General features: G+C 40.3%; 2 protein-coding genes across 3 annotated transcripts in view; both read left to right on the top strand.

The window, feature by feature from the left end:
- The window catches only part of LOC103544460 (cationic amino acid transporter 4-like), a 45,749-nt gene that overhangs the window by 6,734 nt on the left and 14,982 nt on the right, over positions 1-24,033 (top strand). Inside the window, exon 1 of one of the 2 annotated variants that reach the window (XM_070628336.1) lies at positions 23,741-23,818. The exons of the other annotated variant lie outside the window; for it this stretch is intronic. The gene's annotated coding sequence lies outside the window, so the exon portion shown is untranslated. Of the gene's footprint in view, positions 1-23,740; positions 23,819-24,033 lie in introns of those variants that run through there. 2 annotated transcript variants of the gene reach the window in all.
- LOC103542948 (cationic amino acid transporter 4) overlaps positions 3,821-24,033 on the top strand; it is a 96,925-nt gene continuing 76,712 nt past the window's right edge. The window contains exon 1 of the mRNA XM_070628333.1: positions 3,821-3,950. The gene's annotated coding sequence lies outside the window, so the exon portion shown is untranslated. The remainder of the gene's footprint in view (positions 3,951-24,033) is intronic.

Below are 24,033 nucleotides of genomic sequence, written 5' to 3'. Positions count from 1 at the left end.
GATTATGACCAACAGGATCTTTTAAATTGGAATCCAGGAAAGCATCTTTAACTTGTTGATAATGTTCTGGGGATAAGACAGTAGAGACTCACAGGAGCTGGTCACACTCACATGAGACAACGGGAGCAGCAGAAGGTTGTGGACCAACAGACACTGATCTGCTGGCGACTGTCTCATACCTAATACCTTAGGCCAGGGGAGTGTAGTCCACAGCCATGGAACAAACCTCAAAGATGGTCAACAGGACTAGAATCTATTGTCTACAAAGATGCAAATGTAATTTTTCTCTCCATAATTACTCTCAAATTTTTTTTGTCAAAGATAATCACGGTAAAACTAATTTGTTTATATTAAAAACTTGGCCTGATTATTCATACAAGTGAAAATAAGAATACTGAGAGTTTCTCAATTCTGGAGGGATCAGATAGGGAGAAAAGGTGAATGTTTCGCCTTTGTTTACATAGGTATGTGTTACCAAATAGTTGATAGGTTAAGAGAAAAGATTTCTTTTAATCTGGAAAAACAAAACATTAGATCATCTTTCTCAGCTCATGTAGTCTGATGTAATTTACTATTTCTTCTGCTTGAATCCAGTTCTTCCAGTATTTTTCTCGACTTTGTCTGATGATTGAGGATGATCAGAACAGTGATAATTCTAAGAAGTTTGAAAGGTTTTCATCAAGGTTGTGTGATTTGCCCAGTGAAGTGGGTGCCTTGATCACTGGGGATTGTGGAAGGTACATCCCAAGTGGGAAGCACGTGTTCTAGCAGTTTCTCTGCCATTGTGAGGGCATCAGCTTTGTGGCAAGGGAAAGGCTTTAACCCATCCAGGAAACACAGACAGCAACAAGAACATATTGATGAGCCATAGGAAGTGGCAGCTGACTGAAGTCCAGCTGCAGGTGCTCAAAGGACCCCGAAGGAAGAGTTCTGAGGCCTCTGGGGACAGAAACAGTTTTTCCTAATGTGGGTGAAGAAATGTAAAAACTGAAAAATGAGATTTGCCAGGGAGCTGGGGAGAGCCCAGCGGCCGTCGTAGATTTTCCATAGTCCTGACTGTTTGTTGAATTTACAGCCATTGTTCACCCACCTTAATTTCTCTGCTTCAGGAGCAGACTGTTGCCCTGTTATAAAGACCTCAGGATGGCAAAAGTCTGGCAATGAGGGACTGTTCTTTGCAGAGTCTGAATGGACTTCATCCACACATGCCACCTTTACAAATTCTGTGGTTGCTGCCTTTATGTGAAAATCAGCTAAAGAGCTTTCCTGATATTTAATGCAAGCCTCAACTTTGAAGACAGCAACATTTTATTGCAGGACATATTAGACTCCCAGGAATTTCACGTAATTTCTGGACCTCTTATAACCTATACTTGTAAAGATATAACATAAAGATGGCTTAATGTTATTTCTTATTTGACAACGCTTCCTGTGTAATTTAACATTTCAAATGAGCCTAATTAGTTTAATGTCTCTCTTTTTATAAGGAGAGAAAATGAATCTTTTGAGATTTTTCAGGGATCCTCTGAAAACTCCCAATGTTACCTAAAAGTCCAAAGAAGACTTGATTTAGAATCTGATTTTGCTCAGTTTGTCAAAAATATCAAAGGTCTTAAAATACTTGCCTAAATAGGATCACAGAGCATTAGGAAACCTCATGTTTAATTATTATTTAACCAAGGTGACAAAAAGATTTCAAAGACAAATACAGAATGTTACATAGCTGCAAAAACTTAGGTCTCTATAATAGAAAAGACTCAGCTTTTAACATAAAGCACAGGAAATAATTTTGATAAAACATAACATCCCTGTCTTTTCCCAGATTAATCAAATGTAAAGAAAAACTTTTCATAATTGTTTTATCAGGAGATTAAAAGCCCAAGAAACTTTGTCCTTATAACAAACACAGAAAGAGAACCAAATTCTAATTTTGCATCAGCTTATTTTTGATACTAAACTCATTTACTTAATTAAATTCATTCCAATCTTAGCCAGCTCGACCATGCATGAGACTTTTTTCTCAGGGTTGCTCTCCCACAAACTTTCTTTTTTACATTCACAATTTGTTCTTTGCTCTTTCATGAGCTTATCACATGCTTGTCGTAAACATGAGCTGATTTGATTAATACCCCATGTAGAATAAAAGTTCTCTGTTTCCATTATATCCAGTGCTGATAACTCTGAAGACGTGCCTATTTTAATTAGACCAACAAAATTAAGCAAACTTTTATTGACCAAAGATTATTTTACAGCATGTTAACTTGAAAAACATTTGGGTTAGTTTCTATTTATATTTAGAAATAATTTATGTAAGCTCCTGGTTTAAGTTTATTAAGTAGAACTCTGTTTAGAAATCAATTTTGTTAATACCATTTAGAGGTAGAAAAACATCGCTTATATATAATGTACATACATATATGTAGACCGACAGACAGAGATCTTCTAGCTTTTATTTAAAAAGTTTTAGCCATGAAACAGGTAGAATACAAAACTCAGTAGTTTACCAATAATTGTATATCAAGCAGCTGTAACAGGCTAAGGTCACCTGCTTAAAAGTTTGTTATTGTTAATATTTGTGGAGGATCCTTTTAAGATTTATCTTTGCTCTAGATGAGGAGGGGATGAATTAGCTTTGGCGAGAGATCCTCTCTAGCAGCCTGCATTTAAAAGGAAACTTTTTCCCTTTTTTTCTCTAACCTCAGGCTTCACTGATTGAGGAGCCAGGTTGAGTCTCAGGTGACTGTGGGCTGTTATCTCCTGGGCTGTTTACATGATAAAGACAGGGAAACATTTACAACTTCAAAGGACAGAGAGGAAAAATGCAAGTTTGTCCCTAGGGCTTTCAGGGTAATTGGGGTTTAAACTTTTCCCTCAGTCTCAGGAATTGGGGACGGTCTAATAAGGATGCTCCTGGCGAGGGTCCAGGCTTTGAGTCAGACGGGGCGGTGTCAGGATCGGTGATGGGGATGGTGAAACCTGAGCTGCCTGTGGAGCTGCATTTTCAGTTTTGCAGAGATTTGTGAGATGAGGACAGTTGCTCTCAGTGCCTCAGAAACTGGGTTGTAACTTTGTACATTATCCGTAATTTGCTTCTTTCTCTCTGCATGCGTAGATTTATTGTAACTTATGTAACCGTGGACCCTCCAGGACCAGTTCTCCTGACCCCATCTCTTATCAACTGAGTGACTAATGATTGCCTTTCAGAAAGTGTGCAAAGTCACATCACCAGAGCATGTGCAGAAGATGAAATCTTGACCTGAAATGACCTCAGAACCAAAGATTCTCCTTCCAGTGGAATCCAAAGGACTAGGACACAACTGGACCTTGAAAGTTGGACTCTTCTCAGAAGTGAGGGGTCCCTCATTCAGGAAGATCCAGTGTTAGAATTCCTTCGCCACCTTATCATAAATGTTTAGAGCCCTATCATAAAAGTACAGAAACTTGTCATAAATGTTTAAAGCCGTACCATAAATGCTTGAAGCCTACCAATCAAAACCTGTGCCATCAGTGTTTCCGGGTGCCCCCCTGTCCTCCCTAACCTCTTAAATTTCACCCCAAGTCCTGAATCAGGGAGACAAGTATGAGGGCACACGCCCCCTGCCTCCCTACAGATCCATCTCGCAGAATAAAGCTGGTTTCTCCTCCGACGTCTGATGCCATAGTTACGTGACTCATTAAGCTCATCAGGCAAGAGAACCCCAATTTTCTGCAGTAGCAGTTGGTGACCATGAAGGGACAAGGTCCTGTAACCACCTGCCTGAGACTTTGGAACCCCCAGCAGGATGTGTGTTCTTTTCATCGACCCTAAGCAGCCGCCTAGACAATTTTGTCTAGAGGCTCAACTGATTGGATTCCTGTTTCCCGCTTTGGTGCTCTCAGTACCAAGGTGGTTTTCCCCCCCCCTTTGAGAGAAAAAACAGCTTCTGGATCAAGACGTCTCTGGGCTCCTGGTGAGTAACTTTAAGAAAGCAACTGTCCCTTACCTTATCTCTGGTTTGATTTCCTGGAAATAAAAGTTTGGCTTTCATTCTGGAGAATCCTAGTGGGCTGAGACCTGAACCTTAAGCCTGAACCCCTTAAGGTAAGTAGAGGCAGGATAAGAGGTTCACTCTTAAAGTTGCTGCTGGATCTGGGCGACACCTGGCACTGCCTGTGAGCTGCCCCTGGCAATCTGATTTTGAGTAGCTCTTGGCGCTGGTTCTGAGATATTCCTGGCAACTAGCTAGTGTTCTGGTCTGTGTTATATGTAGAATTGTATTGTGTGCTACTGTTTGTCTGAACTACTATCCAGATAACCAGGATGATTTAAAATTGCAGTGGCCACTTTGGGGATCCTTTTTAAGAGCCAGGTAATAGAGAAATTTCTTTAAAGAGTCAAACTCACCACCTTTTGGCACCTAAAGTTTCTAGAAGCCGTAAATGTTGACAAAGAACTGTAGAATCTGACCCAGTTATTTAGTGTCCTGAGGGTTTGGCTTAATCATCATCAGGGTGGAGGTCCCAAAATCCAGTTGAGCAAAATACCCTTGCACTCTCATTTGTGGCTGGGGTGCTACCAAACTGCCATCATCATCAGGGAATTACATTGGCCATTGGGAGGAAGCCTGGGTTTGACATCATTGTGAGGGCCTTGGTTTCAGGGACACCCAACATTTTTATGATCTAGTTCTCGCTGTAGCTTAAATATGCTTTTGACCAGCTGTGTCTAAATTCTGAAAAAATGGGAAATGCTGATTTGATCCCCACCTCTAGCCCTTTAGGCTGCATTCTCCCAAAATGGGCAACTTTTAGCTGTGAGCCCATGAAACACGAAAAATGATATTCCTTTATAACACAGCCTGGCTATTGTGTTCTTTAAAATCTGGAGAAAATGGTCAGATGATGGCTCATTCAGCAACTCTGAGAAATTTGGTTTGAGTACTCATTGATTTATTCATCCTTCTCCTCCCAGAGATGGTCACTATTTTTCCCTGTCTCTGTCTTTGGTGTCATTTGTCATAAAAAGGAAAAAACTGTAGGGCCCGCTATAGGCATCTGCACAAGCCTGGTGTCTGGGCAGGCCATCAGTAAACTTTGCTGTAGGTTAAGTATGCACAGAAGGTGAAAGCTATTGCTAAGGGGCTTCTTGGAAGCCAAAAAAGGCCACAAAATTGCTAGGCATGAGTCAAGCAATTAGGGCCATAGGGTGCTTGCCACCTCAAGAAGACTCCCATGATAGGATAAATTGGTCACAGAACAGGGTAGATGATGCCAGGGCCCCTGCCAACCTCAACACAATTTCTGTGCAATGAGGTACTCTATAAAACAGCACACAGTCCCCCACCCCAAGGCATTCGTTTGTCTCCAAGAGACCTAAGGCTGAGCTAACGCTGTTAATGTGCATATGCGAGGAAGGTTTTGTTGTTTGTCTTGTTCTAGGTCTTGAGAGCTTGGCTTTGTGACCTCTTTGGTCTATGCTATCTGGAGGATGCAGGTTTTGGTGTGCATCTTGGGGGCCAGTCGAATACACTGGGATTCCAATATGCACTCTCTTTGTTCTGCTGTATCAACCCTCAGGGGGGTTTTTCCTGAGGGTTTCCAGTCCCTCAGGGGCCTTTGTCATCTCAAACTTCATTACTTGTTAGTGCACTACCACCTCTACAGTGGAAGCCTTTGCTTTCTTGGACTTTCTGGGAAGTAAACTTTCTGGATCTCGCGAGGGCTGCTTCTTTTGCACTTGCTTTTGGGGACACTTCTTGTGTCCATAGTTAAGACATAAATGCTTATTGGCGTGAGTCGCTATTAAGATCCTACTTGTCAATGGTCACAGGATGGATCTTTAAATTGGAAAAACTTGTAAATTGGAAAAACTTTTTAGAGAGCTCTCATAATGACTAATTTTGTGAGCTTAATCAAATTTGGTGTCTCCGCTTCCTCTCCTGCTCTTCCAGATGCTAATGAAAGCTCCATTCCCCTCACCCCAGGGTGAATTGGTCTAGAATTAAATTGTGCACTTGGAAAAATGCCCTTTATTAAACATTTTGTGCGGCCTTTTTAAAGGTGTGATATATTGTCCTGAAATTTTAGAACATAATCTTTTTTTTTTTTTTGAGGAAGATCAGCCCTGAGCTAACTGCTGCCAATCCTCCTCTTTTTGCTGAGGAAGGCTGGCCCTGAGCTAACATCTGTACCCATCTTCCTCTATTTTATACATGGCACGTGCACCATAGCATGGTGTGCCAAGCAGTGCCATGTCAGAACATAATGATCTTTTGACTCACCTCTTAAGGTAAAAATCTCCCTGATATAAAGCAGCAACTGGAAAAACTTAGCTGAAAGGGTGGGCCAACCTCTTTTATCACTCAGACTGTAATCAATTCTTTCAGGAACTGGAAACAACCATGTTTGTCTTGCAAATCCCTGCAGGGCCAGAGGTGTGGCTCTGGAAGGTGGTTCAAAATTTGCTTGTCCTTCTCCAATCCCAAAGCCTCCCCTGTTCCTCTCAAGATGCTCATACATATCGGGACATTGGAGACAGGTAAACAAAATATGCCCCAGAAACTCCATTTGGAGAAAATTTGAATGGTTTTTCTGTGCCTTTGTGATATAACTTAATGTCATTTAAGTTACAACCCAATTTCTGAGGAATTAAGAGCAACTGTCCTTAAAAAAATTCTTGCAAGACTAGAAATGGAGCTCCAGAGGCAGTTAAGAGTCCACCCATCTCCCTTATCTCAAAGACCTTGCAAACTTTCCAAGATATATCTAGCCCATCACCAGTTCCTAAGGCTGATGAAAAAAGGGATGAAAAATTGCCTTAAGAGCACCCTTGCAAAAATCTAGCATCTTGGGTGTCTTTACAAATATCAGTAAAAAGCTTAAAACAAAATGTGGGTTCATAACCAGCGAGTCTTGTATTCCTGTACCTGATTCATGGCAGTAATTTTAAAGCAATAGCTGTGGAGTCTCTGTGTGTGTCTATATGTGTATGTGTGACATCTTACCTTCAGGTGCTATAGTTTCTAAAGAGCTCTATGCAATTGCTTAAAGTAAGTGGCTTATATACATTAGTTCCCATTGTAATAGCAGCAAACCCAAATGACTTTCAAGTTGACATGATAAAAATTAACTTTGGTAACGGCAAGCTTGTTTAAGACTGTTGGTTTGATTAAAATGGACACGTCCCCAGAGTTATCAGCATGAGGCAATATGGAGAGACACAGTCTTTATTTTCTGTTTATTGGTCAAATAAGCTGATGTTATTGCTATTACAAAACTGATTAGTAAAAATAATAACTTAAAATGATGGCTAATTTTGCCTAATGTCTCATGAAGTTTTGTAGGCATTCAAAATAATTATTGGGAATGAGTAAACTAAATAGATGTGAAAAAGATAAAAATGTTGTGTGAACTTTTTAACAATAGTTATCTGTTATGGCATGTGTATTTAAGTGAACTTCCAAAATTCCTTTGGTAACTTGAAACTTTGAAGTTTTGATAGGTGAAATTAAATGACAAACTCATTGACTATCTGGGTAATTTTCAAATAAGATAAAATATCGAAACATTATTGTTGAACATATGTAAGTTTACCTAATTTTGGCTTCTTATTACAGAGAACCTAAAAGATATTTGGGCCTATTATTTAATGTCTTATATTTTATTAAAAATTGTATTATTAAGTAACATACATCTAGAAATTATGAAAAATGTTTATAAACATGCCAAGCCACAGAATCATGTAAAAGACAGCTCAGAATTGTTTACTTTTTAGTTTTCATGTGTAGGGTAGGAAGACATTTTCTCTTCCCAAATGAGGTTCATCTGGCCGGAAAACAAATTAAATTCACATGAGACAGAATAGCAAGAGAAAATTAAACAAAGCTTTATGAGGAACCATGGCCCGGGGCCTTTCTTCCCAAAGGAAGAAAGGGCACCGAAGAAGTGGGGTGCACATAGTGGTTGTATACCCCCAAACAGGGTGTTTCACATGTGATTGAAATGTCCCTCCCACAATAGTCACAAGATTGCCCTGTCGGCACAGTGCTTGATGGACACAGCAGGTAGTGGTCTGCTATCTTGGTGGACGTAGCTGGAGGCGAGTCTGTTGTCTGGAGCTGGGCGGTCACAGGTGAGGGCAGCAATCAGTTCCTAGCCTAAGGAAAGATGCTTAATCCTTAAAGAAATGCCAACGTTGGGAGGGGGAGGGAAGTTAGTTACAGGAGGTTACCAGGCAAGCACAATAAAATGCAGATTTAAGTCCTTGCCTTTGGTATTGACTAAGAGTTTCTAGAGAGAAGGTCATCACCTTTCTTCTTCCTGGTACAGAGAGGGAGGCACCTTTTACAGATAGAGATTTACCCTAGAAATGTAAAGGTGTCCTAACAAAGGGCAAGTTCCATTCCTCAGAGCCTCCTTCCCTGTCCCAGTTTATCAAAAGCAATCAGCCTCAAATAATCCTGATGCCAAAGAGACATATCTTGGGGTGGCCATTTCCAGGTCCCCACAGTCCCACCTTTGAAACTTAAAGTTTCACAATCCAGAAGCTGAGTGGTAGATTGTTTCATCTCACTGAACACATTTCTTAGTCCTGTTAATAGATCAGTCCAGTTAAAGTCATTTTAGAATGCGGCGATGCAGGTGGGCTCCCAAAGTTAGGCCTATATTTTGGAAGCTAGCAATCAGGTGTTTAATAAATATTTCTATGGAAATAAAAGAAAAACAAGGTTAATGGTTGGAGCAAATTATAAACTAGTTCCTGAGTCCAGGAGGCAGCCAGTCAAGAAGACTTCTAGATGTTAGAGTCAAAGCATCTTTAGCAGCTTGAAACGTCTCTGATGATGTCATTGGCATTCAGGTATCTTTCTGAGTGGCTTACAGCTTACAAAGTAACAGACAGGAACTTCTCAAGTTTCTATCAAGTTGTCCAACTTTAGTTAGCAAGGCTTCGGGAAAAAGAGCAGGTTCAATTCTCAATGATTCCAAATGAAAATGTGGAAAAGATTGAAAACATTTGTTTGGAGATTTGTAACCAGATATTTCAGTAGAAGAATTCAGGATCCAGTCCAGTTCACAGGTAGAAAAAAACCTCAAAGACAATTAACAAAAGTAGGATCTAACATCCTAACAAATGCGTATTAGTTTTTCACTGAAACATAGTTCTTCTCTCTAAAATCACCCTCATTTGTACCAAAGACAGCCAAATTAAGACTAATTGGTTTGCAAAATAAGTTTAGTTTCAAGAAACTTGGCCCAATTATTTACATAAGTTCAGCAAGAATAGCAATTGATCATATAGGCTCCTAAATTGGCTTTGCTGGAATTTTTTTATGAGGAATCTCAGATTGAACTTTAAAGACCTCTTGAGGCCAGGAAAGCCAAGCCAAGGATTTGCCGTCAGATTTTGCCTGCAGTACCTACAGATTTGGGTGAATTTCTCTTTGAGGTCCCCCAAAATATTCTGAGGTTCCTTGCACCTGCCAGATAAGCAAGCTTCCTTACTTACCAGGTAAGATTGCTGGGATCTCTCTCTGTAAAGCAAGGTACCAGGCCTGTATTTCCAAGTGGCTTTATTTCCACAAAGTCAACCTTATTCCTCAAAGGTGGTATTGTCATATCCGAGTCTGTAAATATGACATTCCAGTCAAAGCTTTGGCAAGATAACCAATGTTTCCAATTGTGTCCTGTTATAAGGAGAACAGATTCTTATTGAACCTATGCAAATAACTATATTGCCATGAAATAACCATACTCACAAAGAGTTTCCAAATTCTAGAGGGATCAGGTAGGGAGAAAAAGATAAATGTTTCAGTTTTGCTCACAAAGGTATAATTTCACCAAATTGCTAAGTCATAGTTAGCACAAGAAAAAAAGAGAAAAAGATTTTCTTGAATCTGAAGAAACAAAGCAAAACATCAAAAATCAACAATATTTCAAATAAAAGTCACAAAAATTATCATCCTCAGTTCATTCAGTCCTGTATAACCGGTTCTTGATCGTCATCTTCTGTTAGCAGTTTTATGAGGTCATCAGTTTCTCCATTAGATTTCTGTAATTTCTTACCCAGAGTTCAGTTCTATGATCTGAAAGTTTATCAGAAAACTGTATTCCAGAGTAAGTGTCAGAGTCCTTTCCATGAATCCCTCTGAAGATGAGACATATTTGCAAAAGCAAAAAGCAGAGTAAAACGACTAACTGTAAATAACAAAAATCTTAAAAATGACAATTGACAGAGAAACTTATTATTTCTGTGATATACAACACCTTATAATAATATTTAGAATTATGGCCAATAGCCAGGACAGATCAGAATTTTAGGAATGTTATATAATTTCAGAACATTTATATCAGTAACATTTACCCACATAATACCAATTAAGATTATCATCACTTACTTGACAATGCTTCCCATGTAGTTTAATAGACCAAATAAGCCTAATTAGTTTAGAACCTTCCACCTTATAGGAAGAGAGCAAATTTCTCTGTGAAGTCCCAGTGGCCCTCTGAAAATCCTCAGAGAAATCCTCTTCCTTCATCCAGGTCAAAAGAAAGCCTTTATTCAGGACTTGAATATTTTTGAGGGAGAAGCTTGTCAAAAATATTAAAAGGTTGTAAACACTTGTTCAAATAGGAAACAACACTCACTGTGAAACAACGCTCAGGTATATACTCTAAATGACAACAAATAGTCAAGGGTAAATAGCTGAGACAGTCAAAATCTTAAAAGACCTCTTTCTGAAGATGGGAAAATCATTTTAACAAAACAGATTTTCTGTCTTTTAGGTAGACTTAGAGCAGGCCGAAAAGTTCAAGAAAATTATCCTTTTGAGAGAGAAAGCCAAATTCTAGTTTTTGTACCAGTTTACTTTTTCATATTGAAACGCATTTACCTAATTAGATCCATTCCAATCGTAACCAGGTTGACCAGGTACAAAACTCTTTTCAGAATTTCCATAACTTTCTTTTACATTCAGAATTTGTTCCATGCTTTCTTTCTTACTTTCTAGTACATTAGGACAAATTTATCTTTCTTAACCAACCAAACAAAAATATTTCCATTCTTTATACCTTCTTTACTGAAAACTTACATTTTAAATTTCCTTGACTGCAGAGCTGTTTTCCTTATTAATTTCCAATAGCTTTAATTATATATGTTAATTAGAACTTTTAACCATTAACAGATCCTAGTAAACACTAAAAACTAAGCAATTATGAATTGTGTTTTATATCAGCATTCTAAACACTTTTCCTAATTTCTAGAAACATGCCACTTTACAATAAGACATGAGGCATACTTTCCAATACACCCAAACGCTTTTAGCCTCTTTGCAATAAGAAGCCAAAGGTAGATAAACTTACATTTAATAATTGATGTCTAATATCTTATTTGGAAATTATCTAGGTACTCAACGAATTTCATCATTCATTTAAATTAACCTAGCAAAACTTCAAAGTTTCAAGTTACCAAAAAGATTTTGGAAGTTATTTTAAATACACATACCATAAACTATAATTATGGCTAAAAGTTTATCTATAAACTCTTATTTCATTTATATCTAAATCATTTGTTCCCAATAATGATGTTTAGATTGCCCACAAAAACTTTGAGACATTAGACAAACAGCTATCATTTAAAGCTATTATGCTGACAAATTTCTAACAGACAACATGAGCATTTTTTTTTTTTTAAACTAGTGAACCCAGGCTGCATGTTTGCATCATATGCAGTGTTAACTCTGGAGGACATATCCAAACGTTTTAATCAAACCAACAAACTTAAACTTTCATTAACCAAAGATTAATCTATATCATCTTAACTTAAAAGACATTTGGTTAATTTCTATTGCATTTAGAATTTATGTAAGTGCTTACTTTAAGCCAATTAAACAGAGCTCTTAGTTTTGGCCATACCATCCGGAAGTAAAGTCACACATACATAACTATACACATATAGACACACAGACAGAGTCTCCACAGCTATTGTTTTAAAAAAATCACTCCATGAATCTGGTACAATAATATAAAGCTCCCTAGTTGTGAATCCGAATTTTGTTCTGAGCCTTTTTACTAATATTTCTGGAGAAGACACTCAAGATGCTAGATTTTTTTCTCTCAAGGGCACGCTTATGAATTTTCCCCTCTTTTTTTTTTTTCCTTCAGTCTTAGGAATTAGTGATGGGCTAGATAGTAGTTTCTGGAGAGGGGAGATGATAATCCTTTTTGTGATAAAGAAACTGGGTGGAATCTGAACTGCCTCTAGAGCTGTATTTCCAGTCTTGAGAGGATTTTCCAAGGACAGTTGGAAGTTACTTGGTTTAACTTAATGATGTTCTAGATTGACCTACCTGTCCAACTACATCACAAAGGCACAGAGAAACTCCTCAAGTTTTCTCCAAGCTGGAGTTTCTGGGGCATAAACCATCCAACTGAAAGCGTTTCCAACTAGTTAAAATGCACCCAGGGGGTGAGTCTCTGGGGATGGTTGAGACATTCCTCATGGCAGTAAAGCTGGTGTCCAACTGACAAGGCCAGAGAAAGGGTGCAAAGGCGCCTGACTGCAGGCATCAACATAGTTATAAGATCTAGTCAAGTCCCACTTAGCCCAGGGTACTTAGTTCCTGAGCCAGCACAGGGACCCAGGGAGGGAAGCAGGAGGCAAAGGCCTGAAGCTGGCTGGGGGCTGGGGCTCCCTGTGTCTGGGGCTGAGAGTTAAGTACAGAAGGTCCAGGTTCTGGTTAGGTCCAGCCTGAACTTAACCTCGACTTGGTGACAAGAGAGGAGCTGACAAACAGAAAGGAAAAGAGACAGGCCTCACCCTCATGGCCTCTTTCCCAAGGGTTATCGAGATAAAGGTCACACAGCAGTTCCCGTGCTGGGACACACAACACCATCAGGACAGTTCACAGAATAAATCACAGGTCTCCTGTCTTCGTAACCAATTCAGTAGGCCACCTAAAATACTTAACGAGTCAATCGCCAAGAGAGGGCACCCCATGTGGTCGCCGGGGTGATCAGGCCCAGAAACCAGAGTGGGGGCTCCCAGAGGTGGAGCCTTTGACACGTTAAAGATTTCTTTGTTTCTCAATTGCAAAGCTCAAAAGGAGATGAAAATGGCCATTGTAACTCTAAGAGAGATGAAAGAAACGGGTCCATTACCTTGAAAATCCCCCCTGAACCTAGGGCAGCGTCCTACCCTTCGCTCCTACTGTGGGGTTCCTATAGCAAGGGGTGATGGAGGTGTTCCCCGGCATTGCATCCCTTGTATACCTTCCCTGTTATGCCTGGCAGTAACAGGTGCCTGGTGAACATCTTTCCTATTCTGCCTGGCAGCATAGGCCTGGTGAATGGTCCCTGAGAGAAAAGGAGAAAGAAAAGGAGCCATTACCTTGAAAATCCCCCCATTGGGGTTCCTGTAGCAAGGGATGATGGGGGCATCCCTTGAACATCTTCCCTATTCTGCCTGGCAGTAATAGGTGCCTGGTGAATGGTCCCAAAGATAAAAGGATAAAGAAAAACAGTGAGGAATTTTCCACCAGTCTGGGGGACATTCTACCCAATTGCAGCCTGGAGCCATTCTCCCAAGAAGGGGTTCCCATACTCAACCAAAGGTTAGAGTTTGGTACTTTCCTTGAACTGGAGTCCCGACTGGGACTTTCCCACAGTTCAGAGTGTGGTGAGGTGCCATGGTAGGGATGCCAATCCAGCCTTAGGAAAAGAAACCTGTCACGGGAGTCTTGGAGATTGGCGACCATCCTAATGACTTAAGTGGCAGACCCGTGCCCATGTAAAATTTGTCTATTAGAGATAGAGTCAGGAAGGAATGGATTAATTCATTCTCCATCACCCTCAGGCTTAAGATACTGATTCTCTTCCGGCTGAATGCCACAATTTGCCCCATAGAGTAGCCGTGGGCAGCAAACATGGATTCATACAGCTGTCCAAGAAGGTTCCCGATGGAGCAGTGAATTTAGATCCATCCTTGAAAAAGAGAAAGGCAGAAGGAAGACTAGAACTTCAGCTCACAAGCTGGTGAGGTAAGCAGGCTCAGTGAACCAAGGGGTTAAACGAAAAACTTCCTGGGCTCAAGGTCTGGAAGTAGCCCTGCTCTCTTCAAATAGCGTGGGGACAGGGTCTATGGGCAGTGAAGAGCTGTAGCATGGCGACAGGGCCCTTGGCCAGGACTTAACAGGTCTTAGTCTTATAATATTGCATAGGGAAATATTCCGAGGCAGACATTTTAAAACATACTCTGGCAAAGTTGACATAACCTCTTTATAAAGAAAATCAGCTCAAGCATTCCAACCTTTACAACCTTATCAACACTTAGACCTTTATATTTCACCAATTCAATTAAAACCTGAGTCAGGGTTTAAACCTAGTCATCATTTTCTGTGTTTCCTTTTTAATTTGTTTTTTTTTCATAGATACCAATAAAAATTATGATGAGAGCTCTCACAAGTTTTTCCCCAATTTAGAAGTTTTCCGAATTTAAATGATCCATCATCTGGCCGAATTGACGAGTAGGATCTTAACAGCGACTCAACCAAAGCTTAACCAAGGACAAAGAGGCATCCCCAAAAGAGATCCAGGAAATTCACTCCCAAAAATAGCCTAAGAAAGTAAAGGCAAGCAACAAAGGTTGAGATGACAAAGGCCCCTTATGCAATCAATTGGGACCTCTTATGACAAACTCCCCGAGAGCTGAAACAGCCGGTCAAAGAGAGTGTCCCGGAACCCAGTCTACTCGACTGGCCGCCAAGATGCGTGCCGGTACATGCATCCTCTGATGGCGGAGACCAGAAAGGTCTCAAAGCCAAGCTCTCAAGACATAGAACAAGACAAAAAGCCCAGACAACAGGCTTATAGAGATGCCTGTGTCTTATGACGAACAAAAAGATAGAGGCAAGGAAAAGTCTATCTCTGGGAGGAAAAGGATCTACAACCAGTGAGTACTCAAATCCTAGAGTCACTGAATCCAAGAAGCTAGCCTCACCAACATTTTCTCCTGCTAATCTAAATTTAGAAGAGCAAAAAACTCACCACTCTTGCTTCCATTGGACTCCGCCGGCAGAGATCCGGGAGACTGATGTGGTAAGAACTCTTACCTCTTGCTGGCTCTCGTCAGGGGTCCGGGATCTCCTGGCCACAGCAGTCCAGGAGCAAGCAGTGTCCAGCCAGTGAAATTTTATCCTGCTGACTACGCCAAAACTGTAGGGGAGGCAGACATTTCCTCTTCCCACATGGGGTTCGTCTGGCTGGAGAACAAATTAAATTCACATGAGACAGAATAGCAAGAGAAAATTAAACAAAGCTTTATGAGGAACCATGGCCTGGGGCCTTTCTTCCCAAAGGAAGAAAGGGCACCGAAGAAGTGGGGTGCACATAGTGGTTGTATACCCCCAAATAGGGTGTTTCACATGTGATTGAAATGTCCCTCCCACAATAGTCACAAGATTGCCCTGTCGGCACAGTGCTTGATGGACACAGCAGGTAGTGGGTCTGCTATCTTGGTGGACGTAGCTGGAGGCGAGTCTGTTGTCTGGAGCTGGGCGGTCACAGGTGAGGGCAGCAATCAGTTCCTAGCCTAAGGAAAGATGCTTAATCCTTAAAGAAATGCCAACGTTGGGAGGGGGAGGGAAGTTAGTTACAGGAGGTTACCAGACAAGCACAATAAAATGCAGATTTAAGTCCTTGCCTTTGGTATTGACTAAGAGTTTCTAGAGAGAAGGTCATTACCTTTCTTCTTCCTGGTACAGAGAGGGAGGCACCTTTTACAGATAGAGATTTACCCTACAAATGTAAAGGTGTCCTAACAAAGGGCAAGTTCCATTCCTCAGAGCCTCCTTCCCTGTCCCAGTTTATCAAAAGCAATCAGCCTCAAATAATCCTGATGCCAAAGAGACATATCTTGGGGTGGCCATTTCCAGGTCCCTACACATGAAAAATTAAGGTCTGTAAGGGTGAAAATGTCAATATATGTAATTAAAGCTACTAAAAATTAATAAGGAAAACATCTTTGTGTTCAAGGAAAGTAAGATGTATCTTTTCAGTAAAAAAGTTACAAAGAATGGAAATATTTTTGTTTATTTTCTTAAGAAAGAAAATTTGTCCTGAAGTACTAGAAGGGAAGAAAGAAGGCATGGGACAAATTCTGAATGTGGAAAAGGAGGTTAGAGAAGGTTTGTGGAAGATAGACCCTGAGAAAATAACTTTGTGCTCTAACACTTAGGGAAGAAAGCCTACTATAAAAGTTACTTTCAGGCTCTTAATATCAGCTTTTAATTTGGTCAATTTTAACCATGGAGCTACTAAGAAAAATCCTTCTAATTATCTACAAAGTTTTCAGCCAGGTCAAATAGTAAATATTTCTGGCAGTATTAAACAACCCCGTTAATTCTAATTTTAGTTTCCCCTAGGCCTGTTCAAGGGAAGAATGTAGCAGTTTACCAGGAAAACACTCAGTCTCAACAACTCTGGAGCAGCCCGTCAGGACCCTCCTACAAGAGTGGATATAAGTGTGTCAGTAAGGCCACTAACCTGGTGGACTTCTGTTTATGGTTGTGTGGTCTTTTCTTTTTGGTCCCTCTTATAGCTTTAATTTTTCATTAGCTTTTTGCAACAAAACTTTCAATGAAGCCTTTTAAATTTTTGAAGCCTTTGTATTTCAGTGCACCTGTTAAATGATCTTATCTCATTATAATCTTCGCTCTAGGGCCATTGTGATTTTAAATCATCCTTAGTAATTTCGGTCCATTGAGATAGAAATTTACAAGAGAAGGGACCTTAGTTCTTAAACAGAGAACCAGCTGGAGTTCCTGAGGGAGAAACGTCTTGGTAAACTTTAGAAAATGAAAGTCCCATGTGAAAGAAAAGCTCACAGACAGGAATGACAATAGAGAAATCCCACAGTTCAGTGAGAGTGCTCATAGAACAAAGAAAAACCCTCCTTGGCAATGGCCCCCAAGGTGGACTGAGACAGTCATCTCCTGGGTGGAAACCGCCACCCCCCAAAAAAGGCACTGACCTCGACCAAATGGAGGGAGGTCAGAACCTGAGAGGACCCACAATCAGAAGAGTCAGTGATCCATGGAAATGGTGAGACCCAGGTGGCTCCTGCAGGTTCCAGACTCAGTTCCAGGGGAGGGCAGGCCACGAAGGTGAGACCACTTCCGGTTCTGTTTTCTGACACCACGTATGGTAACCTGAAAATAAAGAGCCAAAAGGAGAGGCAAAGAGGCATTTATCTGGAGATTACAGGTTTGCAATTTAGGGAGCACAGATTCAGATAGAAACACAAATAGTGTCAGCCTAGGGAGTAAAAGTCAGGGGCTTTTAAAGGCACAAAAGGGAGGTTTGCATTACAAAGAATGTTAAGTCAGGTTGAAGGCAGAAAACTAATCTTGGCTAAAAATAATTGATTGCTAAGCCTCACTAGATTGGGGCTAAAGTCCATCACTGTGAGCAGCTGCAGGTTTCTTGCAGTGTTACTCAGCTCAAAGTTCACGTGCTGCTGGATGAGGACGTGCATGACTCATTTCTTAATAGCTTCCCAGCTCCATTTTAAAGCCCTTAGACATAAGTGACTCTGTTTTGGTTTCACATTCCACAACCTCAATCCGGTAACACACAAGGGGCCAGCTTGGGGGAAGCACTGGTCTCCCCACTTCTTACTCTGCTCCTCTGCTTACCAGGCTCCATCTCTCTCTGGCACCAGCCCTTCCTGCCCCTGGAGCTCTTTCTTGGAAACAGTTTGCTGCTTTATCTTTTGTTTTGATAACAACTTTATTCACATACATAATCCGCACCAACTGAAAATGTACACTTCAGTGGGTTTTAGTATAGTCACAGAATTGTGGAGCCATCACCACTATCTAATTTCAGAACATTTTCATTGCCCCAAAAGAAACTCTGTCCCCAATATCAGTCACTTCCCATTCCCCTCTCCCCCATACCCTGGCAACCAACTAGTCTACTCTCTGTTTCTATGGATTTGTCTGTTCTGGACGTTTCATAGCAATGAAATCAAACACTATGTGGTTTTTTCTAATTGGCTTCTTTCACTTAGCATAATGATCTCAAGATTCACCAATGTTGTATCACCACTTTATTCCTTCTTATGGACAAATACAATTCCATTTTATGGATATTTTAAATTTTTTTCTCCATCATGAGTTGGCGGCTATTTGGATTGTTTCTACTTTGGGGCTGTTACGAGTAACCCTGATATGAATATTCTTGTACAGTTTTTTGTGTGGACACGTTTTCATGACATGCTTATATGCCTAGGGGGAGAATGGCTGGATCGTATAGTAACTTCATCTTTGGCATTTTAAGGAAGTGTCCAGTGGCTTTCCATATCAGCTACACCATCTTACATTTCCACCAGCAGTGTATGATGGTTTCAATCACTCCACATCATCTTCAACACTTGCTCTTATGTGACTTTTTGTCTGTAGCCATCCTAGGGGGATGATTTGGATTTCCCGGATGACTAACAATGTCAGGAGTCTTTCCATGTGCTTATTGGACTATGGTATATCTTCTTTGGAGAAATGTCTATTCAGATCCTGTGCCCATTTTTAAATTGGGCTATTTGTCTTTTTTTTTGTTGAGTTGTAAGAGTTCTTCATAGACAGCATTATGGCAGAGTGAGCTATTCCCTTTGTCTCTCCCCTCTAAGTTACAACTAAACAGATGTTCATTAACCAACAGAGGATTTCCACACAGCACAACAGGAATCCTGGGAGATCTATGCAGCTCTACATATGAAAGTGAGTGGACTGTATCTCTGGGAAGCAGTGGAACTGGTTGAGCACACCCCACCTGCTCCCCAGCAGCAAGGAGCCAAGTTGTGGAGCCTCACACAGTAGCCAGTGTGACTGTAAGAGGAGGCTGGTGCAGTCTGGCCCACATGTGCAAACACATTCAGAATGGCATCCCAGCATGTGGGGGCACTCATTGTGCTGTGGCAGCCCCACCTGAGGCATCGATCCCCACAGAATGGCAAGTGGTGTCAGCTCAGCGTCCACGAAGGCACCCCACCCACCAAGCAGAGCACTTCAGCCAAACCATCCATAAGCACAGTGCTGGCCCACATGTGGGTGCACAACCCACCCACTGGGCAAGGAGGCCCCACCCTAACGAGGGCAACACACTGAGCATCTGTGGCCAGCACATGCAAATGCGGCTGTACCTGCACAGCTCCCAGCAGAAGAGTCAGGATCAGAAACACAGCTCCTGCTTCCCCCTAGTGGTGGCAGGTAGAATCTGCCACCTGATACTACCACAAATGTGCCAGGGAAGCGTCAGTTCATCAAGCACCATGAAGAGCTACAGTAACACTTTGGAGCAGAAGAAAAATGACAGGTCTTCAGAAACCAATCCCGAAGTCACATAAATTTACAACCTAATAACAGAGAATTTAAAATAGTTGTCATAAAGAAACTCAGTGAGTTACGAGGAGACTCAGAAAGACATTCAGTGAGCTTAGGAATAAAATTAATGAGCAGAGGAACACTTCAGCCAAGAGATGAAGCCCTTAAAGAAACTATACAAAAATTCTGGATATGAACATAACAATGAGATAAAAAATATTCTACAAACCATAAAAAATAGAGCTGGGGTAATGGAGGACGCTATTAGTGAATTAGAGGACAGGAATCTAGAAATGCTTCAGGTGGAGGAGGAGAGAGAACTAAGATTTATAAAAAGTGAAGAAATTCTTCAAGAAATATCCAACTTGGTTAGTAAAAGCAACGTAAGGATTATAGGTGTTCCAAATGGAGAGGAGGGGGAGAAAGAAGCAGATAGCTTGTTCAAAGAAATAATAGTTGAGAATTCCCCAAACGTGGGGAAAGAACTGCACTTACTAGTACATGAAGCCAATAGAACTCATAATTACAACAACACAAAAAGACCTTCTCCCAGGCATTAAATAATAAAACTGGCAAAAGTCAATGACAAAGAAAAAACATGAAAGGCAGAAATGCAGAACAAAATAACCTACAAAGGAACCCCTTTCAGGCTTTCAGAAGATTTCTCAGCAGTAATCTTACAGGTGAGGAGAGGGCAGAATGATATATTCAAAACACCAAAAGACAAAAACTTTCAGCTGAGAATACTCTATCCAGTGAAACTATCTTTCAGTCACGATGGAGAAATAAAAACTTTCCAAGATGTATAACTGAATACAATGAAAACCTATGTATCAACAAATTGGACAATCTGGAAGAAATGGATAAATTCTTAGGCTCATACAGCATCCCAAAACTGAATCAAGAAGAAATACAGAATCTGAATAAACCAATCACACGTAAAGAGATTGAAACAGTAATCAAAAGCATCCCCAAGAATAGAAGTCCAGGACCAGATGGCTTCTCTGGAGAATTCTACCAAACATTCAAAGATTTAGTACCTGTCCTTCTCACACTATTCCAAAAAATCAAAGAAGACAGAACACTTCCTAACTCACTCTATGAGCCAACATCACCATGATCCCAAAGCCAGACAAGGACAACACTGAGAAGGAGTATTACAGGCCAATATTGCTGATGAACATAGATGCAAAAATCCTCAACAAAATATTGGCAAACTGAATACAGCAATACATTAAAAGGATCATACACCATGCTCGTGTGATTTACATGAGGGTGCTGTGATGGTTCAACACCTGCAAATCAGCCAATGTGATACAGCTCATTAACAAGATGACGAGTAAAAACCACATGATGATCTCAGTAGATTCAGATAAAACATTTGACAAGATCCAACATCCATCTTTGATAAAAACTCTCGATAAAATGGATGTAGAAGGGAAGTACCTCAACATCAGAAAGGCCATATATGACAGACCCACAGCCAACATCATTCTCAGTGGTGAAAAACTGAAAACCATCCCTCTGAGAGCAGGAACAAGACAAGGGTGCCCATTCTCACCACTCTTATTCAACATAGTACTTGAAGTTTTGGCCAGAGCAATTAAGCAAGAAAAAGAAATAAAAGGTATCCAAATTGGCAAGGAAGAAGTGACTCTCACTGTTTGCAGAAAACATGATTCTATATATAGAACACCCTAAAGAATCTGTTGGAGAACTATTAGAAATAATCAACTACAGCAAAGTTGCAGGGTACAAAATCAACTTCCAAAAATCAGTTGCATTTCTATACTCTAATAATGAACAAGCAGAAAGGGAAGTCAAGAATACAATCCCATTTACAATCTCAACAAAAAGAATAAAATATCTAGGAATAAATTTAACTAAGGCAGTGAAAGACCTATACAAGGAAACCTGTAGGACATTGTTGAAAAAAATTGATGATGACTTAAAGAAATGGAAAGATATTCCATGCAGATGGGTTGGAAGAATAAACATAATTAAAATGTCCAAATTGCCTAAAGCAATCTACAGATTCAATGGAATCTCAATCAGAATCCCAATGACATTCTTCACAGAAATAGAAAAAATAATCCTAAAATTCATATGGGGCAACAAAAGACCCCAAAGAGCTAAAGCAATCCTGAAAAAATGAACAAAGCTGGAGGCATCACAATCCCTGACTTCAAAATATTCTACAAAGCTACAGTAATCAAAACAGCATGGTACTGGTGCAAAAACAGACATACAGTTCAATGGAACAGAATTGAAAACCCAGAAATAAAACTGCACGTCTACAGACGGCTAATCTTCAGCAAAGGAACCAAGAACATACAACAGAGAAAGGAAAATCTCTTCAATAAATAGTGTTGGGAAAACTGGACAGCCACATGCAAAAGGATGAATGTAGACCATTATCGTACTCCATACACAAAAATTAACTCAAAATGAATTGAAGACTTGAAGGTAAGATGTAAAACTATGAAACTTCTAGAAGAAAATATAGGCAGTACCCTCTTTGACGTCAGTCTTTGAAGATCTTTTTGACTACTGTGTCTACTCAGGCAAGTGAAATGAAAGAAAAAGTAAACAAATGGGACTACATCAGACTCAACAGCTTCTGAAAGGCCGAAGAAATCAGGAACAAAACGAAAAGACAACCCGCTAACTAGGAGAAATATTTGCACATTGTATAATGACAAGAGGTTAAGTTCCAAAGGGCACAAACAACTCAACAACAAAAAACAAACAACCCAATGAAAAATAGGCAGAGGATATGAACAGACATTTTTCCAAAGAAGATATACAGATGGCCAATAGGCACATGAAAAGATGTTCAGCATCACTAATTATTAGGGAAATTCAAATCAAAACTACAATGAGACATCACTTTACAACTGTCAAAATGGCTATAATAAGCAAGACAAAAAATAATAAATATTGGAGAGGATGTGGAGAAAAGGGAACCCTCATACAGTGCTGGTGGGAATGCAAACTGGTGCAGCCACTATGGAAAACAGTATTGAGGTTTCTCAAAATATTAAAAATAGAAAAACCATATGACCCGGCTATGCCACTACTGGGTATTTGTCCAAAGAACATGAAATCAACAATACAACAATGCAAATACCATATACAGCCCCGTGTTCATTGCAGCATTACTCACAATAGCCAAGATGTGGAAGCACCTGAAGTTTCCATTGGTGAATGAATGGATAAAGAAGATACAATGGAATACTGCTTAGCCATAAAAAAGACAAAACTGTTCCATTTCCAACAACATGGGTGGATCTTGAGGGTATCATGTTAAGCAAAATAAGCCACACAGAGAAAGACAAATACCTTATGATTTCACTTGTATGTGGAAGATAAACAAACACATGGATAAAGAGAACAGATTAGTGGTTACCAGAGGGGAAGGGGGTGGAAGGCTGGGCAAAAGGGGTAAAGGGGCTAATATGTATGGTGGTAGATAAAAACTAGACTATTGGTAGTGAGCACGATGCAGTGTATACAGAAACTGATAGATAATAATGTACACGTGAAATTACACAATGTTATAAAGCAATATGACCTCAATAAAATAATTGAAAAAAAGAGTTCTTTATATATTCTGGATACAATCCCCTTATCAGATATATGATTGCATGTATTTTCTCCCATTCTGTGGATTTTCTTTTCACTTTCTTGATGGTATCCTTTGTGCACGCAAGTTATCAATTTTGATGAAGTCTAACTTATCTACATTTTCTTAGATTGATTGAGCTTTTGCTGTCATATTTAAAGAAAGGATTGGGGGAGGGCGAAATGGGAAAATGAGTCAATTATACAGTGATGGATGGAAACTACACTTTTGGTGTGAGCACGCTGTTGTGTATACAGATGTTGAATTATAATGTTGTACACCTGAAGCCTATACAATGTTATAAACCAATGTTACCTCGATAAAAGTAAAAACTAAAACAAAGAAAGGAGCCATTGCCTAATCTGCAGTCATGAAGATTTACTTGTATGTTTTCTTCTAAGAGTTTCTTGGGAGTTTAGCTAAACTTCTCCATAGCATTGCTGCCTTGGCATCCATTTCATGTGGGCAAGTGGCCTGCAGGGGCCTTGAAGTGACACTAGCCCCTCCTGAGAGTGCACGCCGTAGATAACCACCAGCGGAGTCACAAGTCAATGGAAGTTTCTGGTATGGCTTCCACCACTGCCCTTGTGAGAAGCATTCTCTCTGTCTCCCACGGCTTTCCCCCTGTGCACCCCTTAGATAACAGCCCTGTGAGACTTACCAAAACCTCTTTTTGGTTTGAATTGACCAATCCAGACTTCGCCTGAGAACCCCAAAGCACTCTACCTGCAGACCCCAATAGAGGCATATGCCCTGGGTCCTGCCCTGCTCTCCGCCTGCCCTCTGCCTTAACTCCCTAGTGTGGCCCCTCGAGGTGTGCTGTGGACCTTCTCCAGAACCTGTGAGTAACAAACTTCTCTATTTTGATACCTTTGTGGTCTTTTGGTGAACTAAGACTTACCATCCAATACCCCCAGGGCTTTAATTAACAAGCATTAATTTGACATATAACAGCTATTACAGGCATATCTCATTCTATTGTGCTTTGCAGATATTGCATTTTTTACAAATTGAAGGTGCAAGGGAGGAGGAGGAATCTCTCCCCTTTTCCCCTTC

The sequence above is a fragment of the Equus przewalskii genome, chromosome 7 (genome assembly GCF_037783145.1).
Source record: "Equus przewalskii isolate Varuska chromosome 7, EquPr2, whole genome shotgun sequence".
Lineage (NCBI taxonomy): Eukaryota > Metazoa > Chordata > Mammalia > Perissodactyla > Equidae > Equus > Equus przewalskii.
This window is presented reverse-complemented; position numbering and strand designations above follow the sequence as displayed.